We start from the raw sequence: 21,631 nt of genomic DNA on the forward strand, positions 1-21,631 counted from the left end.
ATATATATATACACACACACACATATATATACACATACATATACACACACATACACACCTATATATATACACATACACAAAGACACACATATATTACAGTAAGTACATTTACTCTTAATATTTTTATCCTGTAAGCTCTCTGTAGATACTGCACCACAGAAAAGGAGATGGGTTCCCTTTTTAAATTCATTCATTCATTCCATATAAGATCATGGAAAAAACTTTTGTTTTGAAACTTTTTGTTTGATCGCTGTGCTGTAATGCATTCCTGATTCTGATTGCAGAGCGGACTGGATCCCCTTACACTAATGAAAAAGCACAGCATAAACTCAATTCACTATAGACACTGGATAGTCCTATTTAAGTATTAGGAAAATACAGTATTTGAATAACATGTTCCTGTAGCTTCAGAATATTACCCAGTAGATAAGCAGTCGCTGAAATAGCTGCTTTGTAAATGGCATTCTTGAGAGAAGGTCATGCAGACGAACTATTTATTTGCATATATTTTAGCGAGTAACACAAATGCCCCTAAAGGTATTTTCAATGTTCAAACAACTTTAACATATAAAATTCTACTTCTTCCCCTCCCTTAATGCAATTTCTACTCATTCTGCAATTGACAAAATTGTGCCATAACCCAGGGCTACAAAAATAAGCCACTCTGCTAATACAAATATATGGCTGAACTCACACTAGGAGGCTAAAGAGAGTAAACAATGTATTGATTAAAAGTTATGGATGGCACATGCAAAGCAAGAAACCAAAGTCATTTGCAAGTAGAAAACTCAATTAAAAACTTTTGCTTGCTTATTGTAATTAGGTCTTTTCTACAATCAATATTCTCCCATTTAACACAAAAATCCACATTAAAGTAATGACAACCACTTGTGTACAAACCCCAAAATGAGATCGTAGACAACCTAATTTTTAACTAAAACCTACATCTCTATATATCAATTTTTTTTAGAACATAAGACACTTTTTTGCAAGAAAATGATCCTAAAAAGATTTTTTTCTAGTCTACAGTTAGGATGGCCCTGTCGTGCCAGACTACATGACTAGCTCCTTAAGGATCAGGCAAAGTGTTCTGTCTGCTCATTGCTAGAATAATCCTCCACAGCAACACCTATGAGTCAATATTTTTTATGGCAAAGTCAGACGAGCATTTTTTTGCGCGCGCCTATGTGCGCAGAAAAAGCGCATCTGATAGAACCATTGGTTCTCTATGTAGTGTTCAGATGTCTGTCTTTTACAGGCGCAAAATACTCACACCTGCAAAAGATAGGACATCCTGTGTGCCTGGAAGGTCCGTGCTGTGCATAAAATATCCCTGCAGGGGAGTCCCCTCATCACTGAACACTGTGACCAGTGTTCAGTGACAAGGGGACTCCGTGCAGGAATGAAGGAATTTCCTGCCGCAGCTGTGGCAGAGGATCGCAATCTTCTCCAATTGCTTTCAATGGGGCCGGCGCTGCAGCTGCCCTATTGAAAGCAATGGGATACAGGCAACCCCCGCAGTGAGTGACAGCTGAACGCTGCCTGTGATTGGTCACAGCACTCAGCCAATCACAGGCAGCGCTTAACCATTCAATGAATGGCTTAGCGCTGCATGTGAATGGCTGAGCGCTCAGCCAATCACACCAGCGCTTTCAGGTGGTGGGGATTTATAAATCCCTGCCTGCTTAAAGAGCTTCAGAACAGTGCCAGAGACCAAGCAACAAGATGCACTGGAGCCCCTACAGCGGCAGACAGATGATGTATATAATTTTTGTTTATTTCTTAAACCAGCTAGGGATGATTTTTATGGAAGGGCTTATATTTCAAGCCCTTCCCTGAAAATCACTGCGGGGGTTGCCTGCATCCCATCGCTTTCAATGGGCATGGAGCTTCGGACACGCGCATTTTGCACATCAGTACAGCGCAGATGCGCACAAATACACACTCGTCTGACTCGTTGTAATACATATTAAGTGCCAAGACTAGGGTTGTAAGCCGAACCAGAATATCAATGCACATACAACTATTTCAGGATTTGTGGCCCTTATTAGTGTACAGTAGGATATTGGTTGACTAGATGAAGAGCCATCGATTCGAGTCTAGGAGATCATGTTTCTTGAGCACCAAATGATTTCAGTGAATGTTATGTAGGTCATACAAGTTAGGGATGGAATAATCTCCCATAACGTCTCTTCTCATTACAGATGACAATACTTTTGAAAAGTTTGGTTCAGCTGGTTTGCAGAATTTTGGAGAAAAGTTGGGTTTGAATTAGTTCAAAGCTTCAGCAATAATAATGATCCTGGCCACACAAGGGTGGCAATGGTGGTAACTAAGGTTTAGATTTGCTGCAAACCACAAACAGGGTTTGACTAGTTTGATTCACTCAACACAGCTTATGATGACGCTGCATCTTTGGTACTGTAGCTACAAAAATGTTTTCTTATTAGTTGTAGCTGTACATTCACATGCATTTCTGAAATTCCAAGTCATACTAATAACAATCGACATTGTATGTGCTTGTGCATCTTCAAAGCACAGGTATATTTTCTATATTGAATACATAGCTTCCTCTAGGATATTGGTGCAAATACCTATTAAAAATTCTAATATTATTTTATCTACTAAAGAGACACAGAACCCGCTAGCTCCGCCCCCTTACTTGGCTAGAGAGGGATCACTGATAACCCCTCTAGCCCCACCCCCTAGCCCTCCAAATATGGGGAGATATGTCCAAGGTCCCCTGCAGCTCCGCCCCCTCCCACTCCTCTCTCTCGAGGAGGGGGGGGGGGGGTCCTAGCCTGCTTTGCGATCTTGACCTATTGATTTCATTGGGCCAGCGCTGCTGCTGCCAGAACCTATTGTACCATATCACCTACTGTTTTCATTCTTCTTTGCGATGCGAGGTTAGAATGAAAAGATCGCTAATGAGAATGAAACCATTGAAAATCATTGGTTTCATTATAATGCGTTTTCACTGACTCTCGCATCGCAGGGAAGTCGGATCGCCAGCGGGTAAGAGCCCTTAAGGTTACAGTAGCATGCCCTGTTTCTCAAACTTGTACCTACACACATGACAAAACAGTACCTTATATATTCTGGCTGATGTGGTTAACCCTTCTGGATAGATTCCAACCTAGACAAGATGCTGGCTTGGGCACGATTCACAGGAAATGGAAAACAAGGAATTTCAGGGTGAAGAATCAAATCCATACTTTTATTAGGTATATATTAAAAGTATCACCGTCAGACCCCTGGTTCAGCTATCCCCTAATGTGCTTCAGACTTTTCAATTCTTATTCAAGGTACAGAGAACCAAATACAACATGCATAATTTAAAAACAAGACAAACCAATAGACAACTGACAACTTGAGTGGTATGAATGCTTAACCCTTAATGTGCCAGGCATGAAGTAGATCACCATGTGAACATGCGCCCAAAACATCACATGCTGGAATATCTCCAAATTATGTTTGCTTAATGAAGATAATTAAGGACTTGTCTCCAATTCATGTCATATGGTGCTCTAGGGATACACTTTAATATCCAATATGCTTGAGTATATATTAAATATTGCCAATCCCCATCCCTAGGTGGTTTGTTGGCCCATTAAATGACAGAAAAGTTTAAGTAGAAACATCCTGTGCATGTGTGTCCACAAAATGTTGAGTGAGCTCTGATGACTAAGGCGATTGTTTGGCAATATATGATAGATGGTCTGATATTCTCACTTTGAGTGGTCTGGACGTGCAACTTCTATATGAAGTCTGGCATGCAGTGCAATAAACACAATAAAATGACATGATCTGATCTGCAATTAATGAATGTATATTAGGACCTCTTGACCATTCATTAGCAAGGAAAAAGAAAGAAAGGCAAAAAAAAACAAACAAAACAAAACAAAAAAAACAAAACACATCCATTCAATGCATTTGATTCCAATATATTCATTCAGGAGAAAGATTATGGTCGCATTAAAAAAAAAACCTGGGAAAAATAGCACATACACAATAGAGATGAGCGAGTATACTCGTTAAGGCGCATTACTTGAGCAAATAGTGCCTTAGCCGAGTATCTCCCTGCTCGTCTCTAAAGATTTGGGGGCTGGCGGGGAGCGGGGGGGGGGAGAGAGGGAGAGAGAGATCATCCCTCCATTCCTCCCCGCTCTCCCCTGCCGCTCGCCCCCACCCCCCGAATCTTTAGAGACGAGCGGGGAGATACACGGCTAAGGCACTACTCGCTCGAGTAATGTGCCTTAGCGAGTATACTAGCTCATCTCTAATACACAACCATTTTCAGGTCGTCGATTTTATACATCGCATTAAAAAAAAAAAAAAAAAAAAGATAGGTCTTGCCCTATCTTTTGCCGAAATATGCTGGAAGCTCCCATAGACTTCAATGGAAATTGGGGCTACCTGGTGTACCATGATGGGAAAAGACAACCGCTAGCCCGAATGAAACATTATTGGTCATTTTGAGCATTTTACAGCGATCACTGGTTTTCATCACTTCTGTGTATTTTTTGCCGATACGCAGCAGTGGCCCATGTCAATGGCTGAAAATATGCGAATGAAGATGAGGACTCGATCGCAGAAAAACTTTATTCATGCGATTATATGGTGACGGGCGAACTTATAAACACATTCGGTCATGTGAAGGAGGCCTAACTTTGGCAGGAAATCCAGTTCAAATTAAAATCTTGCATTTGCTGACAGTGGTTTTCTATAGATAGACAAGACGTCATGCAAAATCTAATCATCACCAAAAGCATACCATCAGATCCGGCCTCCGTGGAGAATGTACTAAGATGATCATGCTCATAGGTTTCTGTATACAATGATAATAATCAACAACTTAACCAAAGCTCGATACTCAGACAGCTCAAACCCTGGATGTTAAATAGGGAAGCTGGTTTAGCAGAGAAAAAGAAAAGAAAATGTCTATTGGTTGATAGACCCCAAAATTACTTCAAGCCATTGCCCACCTTTTCTAGAGCCTTCAGTGATAATTTTGATCAGATTAGAAGTATTTTTTGCAAACACTTGATATTATACCAAGAATAAAAACGTTACTCCATTCTTGGTAATAGCTTCAGAATGGTAGCCAAGTGAGGGAAAGCTGTAGCTCAGTTCTCATCGCCTGGGTAATATTAAGTTCCCCAGAGCACACCACATGGTGGTCTACCAAAGATTTTTTTCAAATGCGGTCAAAAACAATGCTTAGTCTGTAAATATGCAGTCAATCGTACGCTCTCAGTTACAAATGTGAATGGTCGAGAGGTACTAATCAATACATTCCTCAATTGTAGAATGCATCATGTCATTTATGGTGTTCATTGGACTGGATGCCAGATTAAATACATTGGTTGCACATCTCGACCAATTAAAGTGAGAATATCAGGAGATCTATCATCTATTGCCAAATAATCACATCGGTTATCAAGGGTTGCCTGATATTTTGTGGACACACACACACACGCACAAGGTTTCCCCTTTTTCTTTTTTGGCATTGAACAGGTCAACAAACCACCTAGGGATGGGGAATGGCAACATTTATTATCTACTTGAGAAGCATACTGGCACCGTGTGGCATGAATTGGAGACCATTGATATCTTCATTAAAGATAGTTTAGAGATATTCCAGCCTGTGATGTTTTAGGTGCATGTTTATATGGTAAATTCTGTTCATGCATTCAACAGTAAGGGTTAAGCATTCAGACCAACCAAGTTCTCAGTTGCTTCATTGGTTTGTCTTGTTTTTAAATTGTTTGTTGCATTTGGGTCTCCGTGCCATGACTACAGACTGAAAAGTCTGAAACACTTTGGTCGGATAGCTGAACCAGGACTCTGCTGACCACCATTATACTTTTATTATATACTTAATGAATGTGTGGATTTTATTCTCCGCCTTGGAACTATTTTTTTCTTGCACCTACATACATTTATGGTTTGAGCTTAAGCTAGCTCTTTGAGCCAAATGTCAGGTATCAGACTTTTGAATACTACCGGGCACCCAGGAGAAAAGACAGAAGTCGAAAGGAATGAAAGAAGTATTGGTCACATAAAAAAACGACAAAACCTACGGTGATAGTTCATGAATAAAGCTATAATCATTATACTAATACATGCTATAAACAGATAAACTATGCCTGGTCTAGAAGTCCTGTTCTTGAACACCAGTAGTATCTTAAGTAGGAGTGTTATAACAGTTTCTCCTCATGGCTGCAGCTCACAGTTGGCAGCGTCTATTCTCCTTTAGTCTCTGGCCAAAACTCACATACAGACTCTCATAGGTTGGAAAAATCAGCCTGCTCATAGTGGACGGATGAGTGGTCTGAAGGGATAAACCACCCCTATGCCACCTTGTCACACCACATCTCTGCGTAGCTCACACATAAGCTTGGTCAACGGCTTCCAAATCCCTTCAACCACATGAAGACCCACCTCTGCAGGGAAGACCTGTTTTTATATGCAGGCACACCCACATAACGCAGTCAGGCTTCCACACATGATTTACACTGCACCCGCCATATGGAATATACTGTCACTTAAAGTGGAAGCAAAACATTTAAATAACAGTATTTTTCTCACCAGCATCCAAATTATTGGCATTTCAAATCCAAACCAGGTGGCAACTAATTGCCCTTCTACACTGTAAGAGAACCTCATGGTTCTTCTTTGCCCGAGTGAACGAGCTGGTGACGTCATCAGCTCATTCATGCAGCCTGTTTAGACAGGCAAATAGTCATGAATTTCTCGTATAGTGTTTCAGATACCTATGTACAAATAAGGGAGATGAAACAATACCTCTGCAGCGCCACCTATTGGAAAGCAGCATTCCTTCAAGTCAATGTTAGACTCTTTTTAAAAGCCTTCTAACAACGACTGGGAATTGAAAGCCAAGCCAGAATCCATACACAGATCAGAATACACTGTATGGATTCTGGCTTGGTTTTCAATTCCCAGTCATTCTAACAAGGCTTGTAATCCAACATTGACTTGCAGGAATGCTGCCTTCCAATAGGTGGTGCTGCAGAGACATTGTTCCATCTTCCCTATTTGCATATTATCCAGGGGAGCATGAATGGCCTTATAAGTCTCCTCACTCCCTGTCTAGGTGCTCTCCCTAATGACAAAAGATAGCATTCCTGAGATACCTATGCGAAACACAGTATTATCAGTGCTTAAACATAACAAGAATCCAACGAGTCGGTGATAATTTTACTCCGGTTGAAACCGAACAACAAACCAGAAGCACTTGATTCTTGCTCGTCACTCAGTCGTGGTCTCACATTCATTATCGTTCACGTTTGGTCATTTGAACAATTCTTGGAACGATAACCTTTCCGTCTAAACGCACCTTTACCTGTAGAATTGACCAGCCCGTGCCATATCTTATAGGACTAAAGCATACCAGAGCTGATCTAGTTAATTATCTCTAAAGGGTGCAATCATACTGTATTCTGCATATAGATGTGAATACTCTACTTAATGTAGGATTCCCCCTTAATAGGCTTTTGAATGGTGAAGTTTATACAATGAAACATAAAAAAGTGAAGAAAATAATTGAATACAATGTAATCCACCATGAACACATTTCTATCTGAGTATGCCTCACTAATAAAAATGAGCAGTTAAAGAGAATTCTTTGAAGAAATATACAGGACATGCCCCTTTGTATTTGGGTAATAAAATGTGTAGAGTTAATAAAAAGTCGATACGTTTCCATGAGCTACAAGTAAGGGACAGCTGCGCCATATCATTATCCTTTTGTTATGGTGACTACAGCATAAAGAGAATACAATGTCATATATGATACAGTTTGTCCAGCTGTAGGCAGGCATTGCCTTCTAATACAGGCAAAAAAAAAAATGACTTTCCCATGCCATGATGGGTTTCCAGACAATTCACTGACCTTGGAGTGGTCATGGATTTAGAGCAAATCAACCTTAGCATCTGATACATATGTTGTATAGGGTGATTCCAGTTCATCGGCTTTCATTGAAGTATATGCATAATAAGTTAGATGGTAATAACAGGAATGATTACAAGTATGGGAAATGTTGCATATACCAAACAGCTAAATGTTACTTTACAGAAATGTCAGCTCCACTTTTACTCACCCATGCACAGTTCACATGCGCTCTTCATTTCTCCAATCATCTCTCAGCCATCTGCTTACCCTCTCCATCCTCCTGCTATAATCTGAAAAGGACATCTCTCCAAACCCAGGTCCACTTTCTGTTTTACTTAACTACAGTATAACTTCTTACTTGCCCCACTACTGAATCTCACAGAAACATGGATTCAACAGTCGTTCAACCGCTTCCCTTGCTGCCCTATTCTACGATGTCCTATACCACTTCTCACATACACCCAAACCTGAGAACTGGTGTGGTAGAGGAATAGGCTGTCTTCTCTTTTCAAAATGCACTTTCCAGGCTATTCCCCCTGTACGTCATTTATATTCTACTCTTTCGAGGTCTACACTCTTGGACTCTTCCACCCATTGTGCATGCGAGTGGTGATAGTCTACCACCCTCTGGGCCCTCCCCACCTGTTTCTGGATCACTTTGCCCCCTGGCTCTCCCACTTCTTATCCTGTGAGATTTCAATTCTCATTTTGGGTGACTTTTATGTCCTTACTGACAATCCAATCTGCCCACCCATCTCAGCTTCTATCACTAACTTCCTTCCTAGGCCTTACAGGTTTTCCCAGGCACAGAGGCAGCAATAGGCTTGACTTGGTAATCTTCCATTTCTGTTCTGTTTCTGACCTTGCAAACTCCTTTCTCTCACTTCTGACTACAAATTTCTTTTCTCAAGTATACTTACCTCTCACAGGACTCTCCTGCTACATGCACACAGAAATCCTGCAATTTATACACTCCTTACAGTCATTGTCCTTTCCGTCTCTTGTCCCAATCTGCCTGCCAAATACTGCAATAAAACTTTGAAAAGTGCCTTGCATAAAGCAGAAACCTCCACACTCTGAATCTTCCGATACACACTGTGAAAAACAGGTTTCCTTCAGCGGTGCTCTAGTTCTGATGAACATCTGTAGAGAAAATCACAAATGACGGCAGATTTTCTTTACTATTAATTCATTAACAGAAATTACGACCATGCCAAACAATTCTACATCACGACTCATCTCCTCACTATCCAATTGTAAGAGACGTTCCAAAAAGGGTTAACTTGTCGCTATGGCAACAATTTGTGAATTACGACAAATCAGCCCGTGTGACAATTTTTGCGACAATTTGAATTGAGCACAACTAAAAGAGCATGGACTGATTGGCTGTAAAAGGAATTGTTTTCTGCAGAGCAGCAGCAAAACAGAGATTGTAGTTGTTAATGTAAGTGCTGCTGGTGGAGCAGACTAAGGGTGGATTCACACGAGCGTGTTTATGTGCTTACAGTTGTGCCCACAAAAACACACTCCTATTAGAAACATTGGTTCCCTATGGTGTGTTCACATGTCCGTGTTTTACAGGCGTGCAAACGTGCGTACCTGCAAAACATAGGACATGCGCGCACCATGGGTCCGTGGTGCACGTCAATATTCCGCAGTGGGGAGACCCCTTGTTACTGAACACGATGACAGCACTGTCACAGTGATCAGTGCCAAGAGGACTACCCGCGGGGGGTAAAGAATCCCCTGCCACAGCTGTGGCGAAGGATTTCTTCATCTCTGCAGGGAGTAATGAAATAACCCCTGCCACAGCTGTGACAGAGGATCGTGATGTTCTCCCATTGCTTTCAATGGGACTGGCACTTCTGCATTTCCATTGAATGCAATGGGCTGCTGGCAAGCCCTGCAGGGAATTTCAGGGAAGGGTTTTAAATATAAACCCTTCCCTGAAAATCATCCCTATAAAGTGTTAAAAATAAAAAAAAATTATACTCTGCTCTCCTCTGCTGCCGGGACTCAGGCGTGTCTAGCCTGTATTTTCCCTGCACTGCTCTGAAGCTATTTTAGGAGGTGGGGATTTAAAATCCCCGCCTGCTGAAAGGGCTGTATCTGATTGGCTGAGCGCTCAGCCAATCACAGGCAGCTCTGAGCCATTTATTGAATGACAGCTGAGTGCTGCCTGTGATTGGTCACAGCACCTGGCCATTCATAGAATTCAATGAATGGCCAAGAATTCAATGAATGGCTGAGAGCTGCCTATGATTGGCTGAGCGCTTAGCCAATCAGATACAGTCCTTTCAGCAGGCAGGGATTTTAAATGTGAAAAAGTGGTTCCAAACACTTATTTAGAATGAAAACAGATTGTCAGATGGTTATCCAATTTTTCATACAAGTTGCCGGGGAAGGGGAAAACCTGTTAGGCCATATCACCAAAATAGGATGAAACTGAAAGGGAGGAGACACAGATTAGATATTAGAAAAAAAACTTTGACAGTAAGGGTTATCGATGAATGGGACAGGTTACCACGTGAGGTGGGCAGTTCTCCTTCAATGGAAGTCTTCAAACAGAGACTGGACAGACATTTGTCTGGGATTATTTAGTGAATCCTACATTCAGCATGTAGTTATGCCTGATAATCCTGGAGGTCTCTTTCAACTCTACCATTCTATGATCCTATCACTTGTAGTAAGTGATATTCGTAGAACAGAGTTAGAGTAGATAACAGTAAGTAACTATAATGTGATGGTCTGGTTGCTTGTTTACTCTTGAGGCCCATTTATACACACATCTTTCAAAAGATTGAAAGATCAGCAACTGTTTTGCATAAAGTACTAATAGGCACTAATTGCCATTAGTACTTTATTAGCTTCATTTGCATGCAAATGGGAGCGGTTACAGAACTCAGCAGGAGGTCTAAGCTCTTTAATTAGCTCCATTGTTCAGCCATTGACTTCCCATGGAGAATTCAGCCCCATGGACAGCAGACACAGTATGCGGTCCTGCTCATCAGCTGTTTTGCCAGCTAAGCTGAGAACTGAGAATGGCTGTAACAAGGTTATCAGCTGTTATCAGCACTCCCCGGGCAGAACTAAGCATGTGGTCCTGCTTATCAGCTGTTCTGCTAAACAATGGTTTTTAAACAGAACTGAAAACCATCGTTCAGCCGATACTAAAACAGCCAACCTGTCATGTGCTGCCAACTATTGACCCATCTGTAATCTCCCCTTCATGTTCAAACCCTTGACACATCTGCTCTGCTCTCACCCAGTAACCTATCTCTCAGATAACTCTTCTTGATTCCTTACAGTCTGGCTTTCATACTTTACATTCAAAGAAACTGCTCTCGTTTAAATGTCTAATCTTCTCCTGACAGTTAATTGAAAACTACTTTCTATCGATTCTTCTGGATCGCTCTGTAGCGTTCAACACTGTAGATCACCAATTTCTCAGTATGCTTCACGCCCATTGGCCTTAAAGAAACTGCTATTGCCTGGCTTTCTTCCTTCCTCTCCATTCATTCAGTTTATCATTCGCCAGCGCTACAACTTCTACTCTTCTCCTTGCTGTTGGGGTTCCTTAGGGTTGGTCCTCTTTTTATATCTATACAGCACCGATTGGACAAATTATCAGCCACTTTGGCTTTCAGCATCATCTCTATGCTGTTAACATTCAATTATACATTTCTTGCCATGACATCATACCACATCATTACAAAGTGCCAGTGAATGTCTGTCCACTGTGTCTAACACCATGTCATCAACTCGATCTCATATGGAATCTCAAAAACTGAACTTTCTTGTGTTTCTGCCTTCTACTAACCTCTGGAATGCTGCAGAATATCAGGTCAATGGGTCAATGTGAAGTCTAACTTAGATTTTTGCATATGCCATTTGGTGACACATTAGATAGTCTGCTGTTTCCACTGAAATTGACCAATATCAATGTAATGAGTATGGCCAGTTAAATCTATATTGTCTCATTGACCCTCCCTTTTTACCTACTGCTTTGAGATGGTTCTTCTCAGTTACTGTAGCCTGCTGTGTGACACACAGAGGATGTAGCTGCAAGATCAATTGCTAATAAAAAGAGTCTGTGTGCTGGGGACTCTATTGGTAGAGTTTACTAAGACTACCTGAATACAGCATACCCATTTGTCTATACCCATCAGGGGCACAGCTAAGCAGCTCCCGCTGCTCTGTCCTTGTTCTCCACTGCTGGAAGTCAGGTGAGGACGCAGCATCACATAGCAAGCTCCTGGCATGGATGCTCAGATCCTGGGCACCATGATACTAAGAGTTCTCTGTGGCCTCTGATTGGTTGTTGCGGTCACCTGACTTCTGGTGGTGGACGACGGAGATGGAGCAGTAGGAGATGATTAACTGTGCCCGAGGGGAGGAAGACAGATGAGTATGTTTTTTGTTTTTTTTAACTCATGCCCATCCCATAAAAGTTCTTATATTGAAACTACACAACCCTTTTAGGGCTTTGCCGCTCTAAGTCTACTGCAAGTTGGAGTGGTAGGAAACAGACTTCTATTGATGCAATAAATTAGTATAACTTGGACTTCTGACTAATTTCTGGTTCAAAAAATGTTTTTATGCATTCGCCTTAAGACACTGGAACAACTGAGAATTGACGTAGACATTTTGTACAGGAATGGTGTAGTACATATCATGAAGTAGAATGGAACATAGTAAACATTAAATCCAGGCTAAATCTAGTCTGTAACATATAAACCAAATGGAGCATAACTTTTGACTAGAGATGAGCGAACGTACTCCGAGCTTGATACTCGTTCGAGTATTAGCGTGTTCGAGATGCTCGTTACTCGGGGCAAGCTCCACGCGATGATCAAGTTACTTTCACTTTCATCTCTGAGACATTAGTGCGCTTTTCTGGCCAATAGAAAGACAGGGAAGGCATTACAACTTCCCCCTGCGACGTTCAAGCCCTATACCACCCCCCTGCAGTGAGTGGCTGGCGAGATCAGGTGTCACCCGAGTATATAAATCGGCCCCTCCCGTGGCTCGCCACAGATGCATTCTGACATAGCTCAGGGAAAGTGCTGCTGATGGTGGAGCTGCTATAGGGAGAGTGTTAGGAGTGATTTTAGGCTTGAAGAACCCCAACGGTCCTTCTTAGGGCCACATCTGACCGTTTGCAGTACTGTTAAGGCTGCTGTGAGCAGTGTTGCACTTTTTTTTTTTGTATATCGGGCGTGCGAGGTATTGCGTCCTCAGTCTGCAGTAATTTTACATAGATTAGGGCCAGTAGTGGTGAGGCAGGGACAGTGGGAAAGGTGAAAGAGATATACTGTCTATATAGGCAGTGGGCTTTTTCAAATAAATTTGGGAAAAATACTATCTTTGGGCTGCCTGTGACCGTCTTGAGTGTACTGTGTCTCTGCTGGGGGTAGTAGTCCTAATTAATACGCAGCTAAGTGTTACAGCAGGCTTGCGCAAAATTCTTTCCTGGCTCTGCGTTGCCCGTTACATCACCGCCATCATCCCGTCCAGAGGGAAACAGTATACATATATACGCTGCCTACAGTATCTGTCTGCTGTCTCAGCTCAGCCTTAAAAAAAAATAGAAGCAAAATACTTAAGGTCTACTAGTGTCCTTTGGACACTTGACTGCTTCTGTGCTGTGAATTCCACTAGCTCAGTCATACGCACCTAAGTCTCACTACAGGCTTGCGCAAAATTCTTTCCTGGCTCTGCTGTGCGTTCCGTAAGCGAAGTCAGCCTCCAACCACAGGCCAATAAGCGGCACATTTAATTACAGCGTTCTGTTTCTGCACTACTGTACTACACCATGCTGAGGGGTAGGGGTAGGCCTAGAGGACGTGGACGCGGGCGAGGACGCGGAGGCCCAAGTCAGGGTGTGGGCACAGGCCGAGCTCCTGATCCTGGTGTATCGCAGCCGACTGCTGCGGGATTAGGAGAGAGGCACGTTTCTGGCGTCCCAAGATTAATCTCACAATTAATGGGTCCACGAGGTAGACCTTTATTAGAAAATGAGCAGTGTGAGCAGGTCCTGTCATGGATGGCAGAAAGTGCATCCAGCAATCTATCGACCACCCAGAGTTCTACGCCGTCCACTGCTGCAACTCTGAATCCTCTGGCTGCTGCTCCTCCTTCCTCCCAGCCTCCTCACTCCATTACAATGACACATTCTGAGGAGCAGGCAGACTCCCAGGAACTGTTCTCGGGCCCCTGCCCAAAATGGGCAGCAATGGTTCCTATCCCACCGGAGGAGTTTGTCGTGACCGATGCCCAGCCTTTGGAAAGTTCCCGGGGTCCGGGGGATGAGGCTGGGGACTTCCGGCAACTTTCTCAAGAGCTTTCAGTGGGTGAGGAGGACGACGACGATGAGACACAGTTGTCTATCACTCAGGTAGTAGTAATTGCAGTAAGTCCGAGGGAGGAGCGCACAGAGGATTCGGAGGAAGAGCAGCAGGACGATGAGGTGACTGATCCCACCTGGTTTGCTAAGCCTACTGAGGACAGGTTTTCAGAGGGGGAGGCAAGTGCAGAAGCAGGGCAGGTTGGAAGATTCAGTGAGGTGGCCAGGGGTAGAGGCAGGGCCAGACCAAATAATCCACCAACTGTTTCCCAAAGTGCCCCCTTGTGCCATGCCACCCTGCAGAGGCCGAGGTGCTCAAAGGTCTGGCAGTTTTTCACTGAGAGTGCAGACGACCGACGAACAGTGGTGTGCAACCTTTGTCGCGCCAAGATCAGCCATGGAGCCACCACCACCAGCCTCACCACCACCAGCATGCGCATGCATATGATGGCCAAGCACCCCACAAGGTGGGACGAAGGCCGTTCACCGCCTCCGGTTTGCACCACTGCCTCTCCCCCTGTGCCCCAACCTGCCACTGAGATCCAACCCCCCTCTCAGGACACAGGCACACCCATCTCCCGGCCTGCACCCACACCCTCACCTCCGCTGTCCTCGGCCCCGTCCACCAATGTCTCTCAGGGCACCATCCAGCCGTCGCTAGCGCAAGTGTTTGAGCGCAAGCGCAAGTACGCTGCCACGCACCCGCACGCTCAAGCGTTAAACGTGCACATAGCCAAATTGATCAGCCTGGAGATGCTGCCGTATAGGCTTGTGGAAACGGAGGCTTTCAAAAACATGATGGCGGCGGCGGCCCCGCGCTATTCGGTTCCCAGTCGCCACTACTTTTCCCGATGTGCCGTCCCAGCCCTGCACGACCACGTCTCCCGCAACATTGTACGCGCCCTCACCAACGCGGTTACTGCCAAGGTCCACTTAACAACGGACACGTGGACAAGCACAGGCGGGTAGGGCCACTATATCTCCCTGACGGCACATTGGGTGAATTTAGTGGAGGCTGGGACCGAGTCAGAGCCTGGGACCGCTCACGTCCTACCCACCCCCAGAATTGCGGGCCCCAGCTCGGTGCTGGTATCTGCAGTAGTGTATGCTTCCTCCACTAAACCACCCTCCTCCTCCTACGCAACCTCTGTCTCGCAATCAAGATGTGTCAGCAGCAGCACGTCGCCAGCAGTTGGTGTCGCGCGTCGTGGCAGCACAGCGGTGGCCAAGCGTCAGCAGGCCGTGCTGAAACTACTCAGCTTAGGAGAGAAGAGGCACATGGCCCACGAACTGCTGCAGGGTCTGACAGAGCAGACCGACTGCTGGCTTTCGCCGCTGAGCCTCCAACCGGGCATGGTCGTGTGTGAGAACGGCCGTAACCTGGTGGCGGCTCTGCAGCTCGGCAGCCTCACGCACGTGCCATGCCTGGCCCACATCTTTAATTTAGTGGTTCAGCGCTTTCTGAAAAGCTACCCACGCTTGTCGGACCTGCTCGGAAAGGTGCGCCGGCTCTGCGCACATTTCCGCAAGTCCCACACGGACGCTGCCACCCTGCGCACCCTGCAACATCGGTTTAATCTGCCAGTGCACCGACTGCTGTGCGACGTGCCCACACGGTGGAACTCTACGCTCCACATGTTGGCCAGGCTCTATGAGCAGCGTAGAGCTATAGTGGAATACCAACTCCAACATGGGCGGCGTAGTGGGAGTCAGCCTCCTCAATTCTTTACAGAAGAGTGGGCCTGGTTAGCAGACATCTGCCAGGTCCTTGGAAACTTTGAGGAGTCTACCCAGATGGTGAGTGGTGATGCTGCAATCATTAGCGTCACCATTCCTCTGCTATGCCTCTTGAGATGTTCCCTGCAAAGCATAAAGGCAGACGCTTTGCGCTCGGAAACGGAGGCGGGGGAAGACAGTATGTAGCTGGATAGTCAGAGCACCCTCATGTCTATATCTCAGCACGTTGAGGAGGAGGAGGAGGAGGGGGAGGAGCAAGAGACAGCTTGGCCCACTGCTGAGGGTACCCATGCTGCTTGCCTGTCATCTTTTCAGTGTGTATAGCCTGAGGAGGAGGAGGAGGAGGATCCTGAAAGTGATCTTCCTAGTGAGGACAGCCATGTGTTGCATACAGGTACCCTGGCACACATGGCTGACTTCATGTTAGGATGCCTTTCTCGTGACCCTCGCGTTACACGCATTCTGGCCACTACGGATTACTGGGTGTACACACTGCTCGACCCACGGTATAAGGAGAACCTTTCCACTCTCATACCCGAAGAGGAAAGGGGTTTGAGAGTGATGCTATACCACAGGACCCTGGCGGACAAACTGATGGTAAAATTCCCATCCGACAGCGCTAGTGGCAGAAGGCGCAGTTCCGAGGGCCAGGTAGCAGGGGAGGCGCAGAGATCAGGCAGCATGTACAGCACAGGCAGGGGAACATTCTCCAAGGCCTTTGCCAGCTTTATGGCTCCCCAGCAAGACTGTGTCACCGCTCCCCAGTCAAGGCTGAGTCGGCGGGAGCACTGTAAAAGGATGGTGAGGGAGTACGTAGCCGATCGCACGACCGTCCTCCGTGACGCCTCTGCCCCCTACAACTACTGGGTGTCGAAGCTGGACACGTGGCCTGAACTCACGCTGTATGCCCTGGAGGTGCTTGCTTGTCCTGCGGCTAGCGTCTTGTCAGAGAGGGTGTTTAGTGCGGCTGGGGGAATCATCACGGATAAGCGTACCCGCCTGTCAACCGACAGTGCCGACAGGCTTACACTCATAAAGATGAACAAAGCCTGGATTTCCCCAGACTTCTCTTCTCCACCAGCGGACAGCAGCGATACCTAAACAATACGTAGGCTGCACCCGCGGATGGAAGCTACGTTCTCTATCACCATCAAAAACAGAGACCTTTTAGCTTCATCAATCTGTGTATTATATTCATCCTCCTCCTCCTCCTCCTGAAACCTCACGTAATCACGCCGAACGGGCAATTTTTCTGAGGCCCACAAGGCTCAGTCATATAACTTTTGTAAACAATACGTTTAACTTTTGTTTATACGTTTCAATTCTCAATTCAATAAAGCGTTGAAACTTGCACCTGAACCAATTTTTATTTTAACTGGGCCGCCTACAGGCCTAGTTACAATTTAAGCCACATTAACCAAAGCGATTAATGGGTTTCACCTGCCCTCTTGGTTGGGCATGGGCAATTTTTCTGAAGTACATTTGTACTGTTGGTACACCAATTTTTTGGGGCCCTCACCTACATTGTAATCCTAGGACTTTTTAGCCCACCTGCATTAAAGCTGACGTTACCTCTGCTGTGCTGGGCACTGCAATGGGATATATTTATGTACCGCCGGTGGGTTCCAGGGAGCCACCCATGCTGTCGGTCCACACGGAGTTGTAACTGCATGTGTCCACTTGTAAAGAACCCCAGTCTGACTGGGGCATGCAGTGTGGGCCGAAGACCACCTGCATTAAACCTGACGATACCTCAGCTGTGATGGGCACTGCAATGGGATTTATTTATGTACCGCCGGTGGGTTCCAGGGAGCCACCCATGCTGTGGGTGCACACAGAATTCTCATTGCGGAGTTGTACCTGCCTGTGACTATTTATAAAAAACCCCGGTCTAACTGGGGCATGCAGACACCTTGACAGAATGAATAGTGTGTGGCACATGGGTTCCCCATTGCTATGCCCACGTGTGCAGCTCCTGATGGCGGTGGCACAGGATTGGATTTCTCATTGCTTCTGTACAGCATTATGGGCTATCGCCCCACCGCTTTTAAAGAGTGTCGCTGCCTGGCCGTGCCAACCCTCTGCAGTGTGTGCCTGCGGTTCCTCCTCATGGCAGACGCGCTCATACATAGACATGAGGGTGGTGTGGCATGAGGGCAGCTGAAGGCTGCGCAGGGACACTTTGGTGTGCGCTGTGGACACTGGGTCGTGCGGGGGGGGGGGGGGGTTGGGCAGCATGTAACCCTGGAGAAGTGGCAGCGGAGTGTCATGCAGGCAGTGATTGTGCTTTGTTGGAGGTAGTGTGGTGCTTAGCTAAGGTATGCCTTGCTAATGAGGGTTTTTCAGAAGTAAAAATTGTTGGGAGGGGGGGCCCACTCTTGCCGCTATTGTGGCTTAATAGTGGGACCTGGGAACTTGAGATGCAGCCCAACATGCAGCCCCTCGCCTGCCCTATCCGTTGCTGTGTCGTTCCCATCACTTTCTTGAATTGCCCAGATTTTCACAAAATGGAAACCTTAGCAAGCATCGGCGATATACAAAAATGCTCGAGTCGCCCATTGACTTCAATGGGGTTCGTTACTCGAAATGAACTCTCGAGCATCGCGAAAATTTCGTCTCGAGTAACGAGCACCCGAGCATTTTGGTGCTTGCTCATCTCTACTTTTGAGCCTTGTTGTTCTTCATGAGAGACAAGGACCAGATGGAAAAAGAAACTTACCACTAGGTAGGGAATAGTAAGAAAAGAGGGACAAAAACCTAAGACGAACAGAAAGAACAAAAAAAAAAAAAAGTATAAAAGTTTAGAAAGAGGATAGTTATATCCTAAGGGAGGCAGGGAGGGAAGGGGGGCGGGGGGGGGGGGGGGGGGTATTACCCAGTGTGAACCCGTCATCAAAATACAAGCTCATATAGCTTTTCTAATTAGTGCTTTGAATCCAAGACCTTCCTGAATCATTCATGTTTCAGCATCTGACGGTCTGAAGGGCTAATCTAGTTTTAATTTGGTTTACCATTGTATTGTCTGCATACACACACACACTATATAATATATATATATATATATATATATATATATATATATATATATATTACACACATACATACACACACACATATATATATATATATATATATACACACACACACACACACACACACACACGGGCAGAACGGTGGCATAGTGGTTAGTACTGTTGCCTAGTAGCAGTAGAGTCGTTGTTTCAAATCTGACCAAGGGCAACATCTATATGGATTTTGTGTGTTCTCCCGCCTTGTTTGTGTGGGTTTCCTCCACATTCCAAAAACATACTGATAGGATAATTTCATAGAACACTACTTAACCTCAGTGTGTGTCTGAAATAGTAACATTTGGAGATGGAATGAATCAATGGTGACAATATCTGTACAATGCCGCAGACTATAGTTGCGTTACATAAGAAACAGGAAATCAATAAATAAGACCAACTATAAAGTTTAGTTGTGGGTCTCAGGTGTAACAATCTTTTGGCTTAATTCTGAAAATATGATACTGCAACATATGATATTTTAGAGAACTGTGCGCTCCTTTTTGGACCTATTGTCCTGTTTTTTTTACCGACGTGCAATAGCGTGAAATTTGAACGCTAACCCCCCCCTTCCTCAAAACAGAATTTGAGCTGGTTCATGCGCTATATACTCGATAGCGGCGAGCGTTTTTGTGCATGCGCCAGTCAGTTTTAGCCCTGAAGTCCATATCAATGGTTGGGTGTGGGATAGCATGACTTGTCTGTACAGAATCTCATGACTTATCTTCCTCACCCCATAAGATGCCTTTATTGAATGAAATAGAACAAAAATAAAAGAAGTTTATGCTTGATTTTGGGGTTTTTCATCCAGCTACTGTACAATTCTTCAAAATATAAGGGCAACATTCATGAGTTAACCCCTTAAGGACACGTCCTCTTAAAGATGATGATTTTTTGGGGGAGATTTTCATCTCCACTTTTCAAAAACCATGACTTTTTCATTTTTCAGTAATTTTTATTGGTACCACTTTGGGGTAACATGAGGCTTTTTGGATCACTTTTATTGTTTTTTTCTTTTTTTTGTAGGCAAAATAAACAAAATAAGCATTTTGCTTCACAATAGCAATCACAGGCCATGGCAGGCCTGGACACCAGTGTATGGCGTCTAGCTACCATGGCAAATGATCGCGGAGGGCCGATGATGTTGTAGTGGCCTGAAGTGAATGGAAAGTTCCAGAGTGTGTTTAAATAACCCATGTAGATCTTGTGCCTTTGTAATGTCCTTGTTTTGCTTGTAGCATAAATCAGTGTTATGTGTATTGCATGTTTGAAGCCCCCCAAGGGTTAAGTGTCTGGGTATGTCTTGAAATGTATCATTCGTCAGTCACATGATTGTGATAGAGATAGATCTCTATCTATCTATCTATCTATCCACACACACTCACACACACGTGTGTGTGTTCGCAAGGTGTGAGAGTTGAGAGTAGAGTTGCAAGGTGTATGGTAGTTAAGAAGGAGAGAAAGCGAGAGAAGAGTCTGCTTGTACTCAGACACCTTCAGTCTGGGTGTGGAGAAGATGGAGGAGGCTGAGAGATTGACGGATGTTCTGCCTCTGTGGATAATCTAAAGCAGGAGAGAAAGCAAGACGCAGATAACTGGGACTGTGGACTTTTTAATGTATGCCCATGTCTACTTTGCCAAATTCTACCATTGGACTGTATCCTGTGTTGTTCAGTGAAGTGCACATCAAACGTTCCCGGTGTGTCCAGAAAACTACTACCTTGTGTGGGCTCTGTTTATTCCAAAGAAGAGTCGTACCAAAGAAAAGGAACTGTGGCCTCACCCATGACAACTAAAGACTTTCAGGTAACTTTTCCCCGTTTACCATCCCTTGTCTATTTTCCTGTGACCTTCCCCTGTTGCGACACAGATAGGTTCTGTGCTACCTGGAACTGGGGAGAGGATGGTAGAGCCACCGTGACAAGTGACCATCTCTACCCCCGCTGTCTCCTCAGCTGCGGGCCTGCTCTGCGGACACTGCAATGTCACAGAGGGAACGTGCTCACTTTGTGAACCTTTTATACACCATGTACATTGATCATGGCATGTAAAGGGTTTATAGCAGGGAATGGTGTTCTCATCGATCCCCACTGTGGCAGTGAAAGGCTGGCTATCAATCACAGCGGGCACGGCTCACTTCTGTCCTATTGCGTTAACTACCACCTTGCCATGATGTAAACTTACGTTCTGTGGCATTAAAGAATTAAATGACCCCAAGTGAAGATCAGCTGGTTTGAATAGGCTCTCTATTGTAGATCCTGAGAATTAGTAATAGATCAAATGAAGAAATCTTCAAAATATAGGGCTACATTAAGCATAGAATGGTTTAAAGGAACATACAAACTTTGAAAATAATTGCAGCCACCATGGAACTACTTAAAACATTACTGGGCTCAATTAAAGCATTTATGTAACATCTTTAAAAAGCACCTTATTCAAGAAACAAGCCCAATGTTTGCACGGCGCAGCGTATCAACTGGCAGTAGTCAGAATAGGAATCGTCACAAATGAAATATACAATAAAAAATAATGCATGCCTTTTATAATGTGCACTTTACAGGAGCTCAC

This window comes from Eleutherodactylus coqui, chromosome 5 (assembly GCF_035609145.1).
Source record: "Eleutherodactylus coqui strain aEleCoq1 chromosome 5, aEleCoq1.hap1, whole genome shotgun sequence".
Taxonomy (NCBI): domain Eukaryota; kingdom Metazoa; phylum Chordata; class Amphibia; order Anura; family Eleutherodactylidae; genus Eleutherodactylus; species Eleutherodactylus coqui.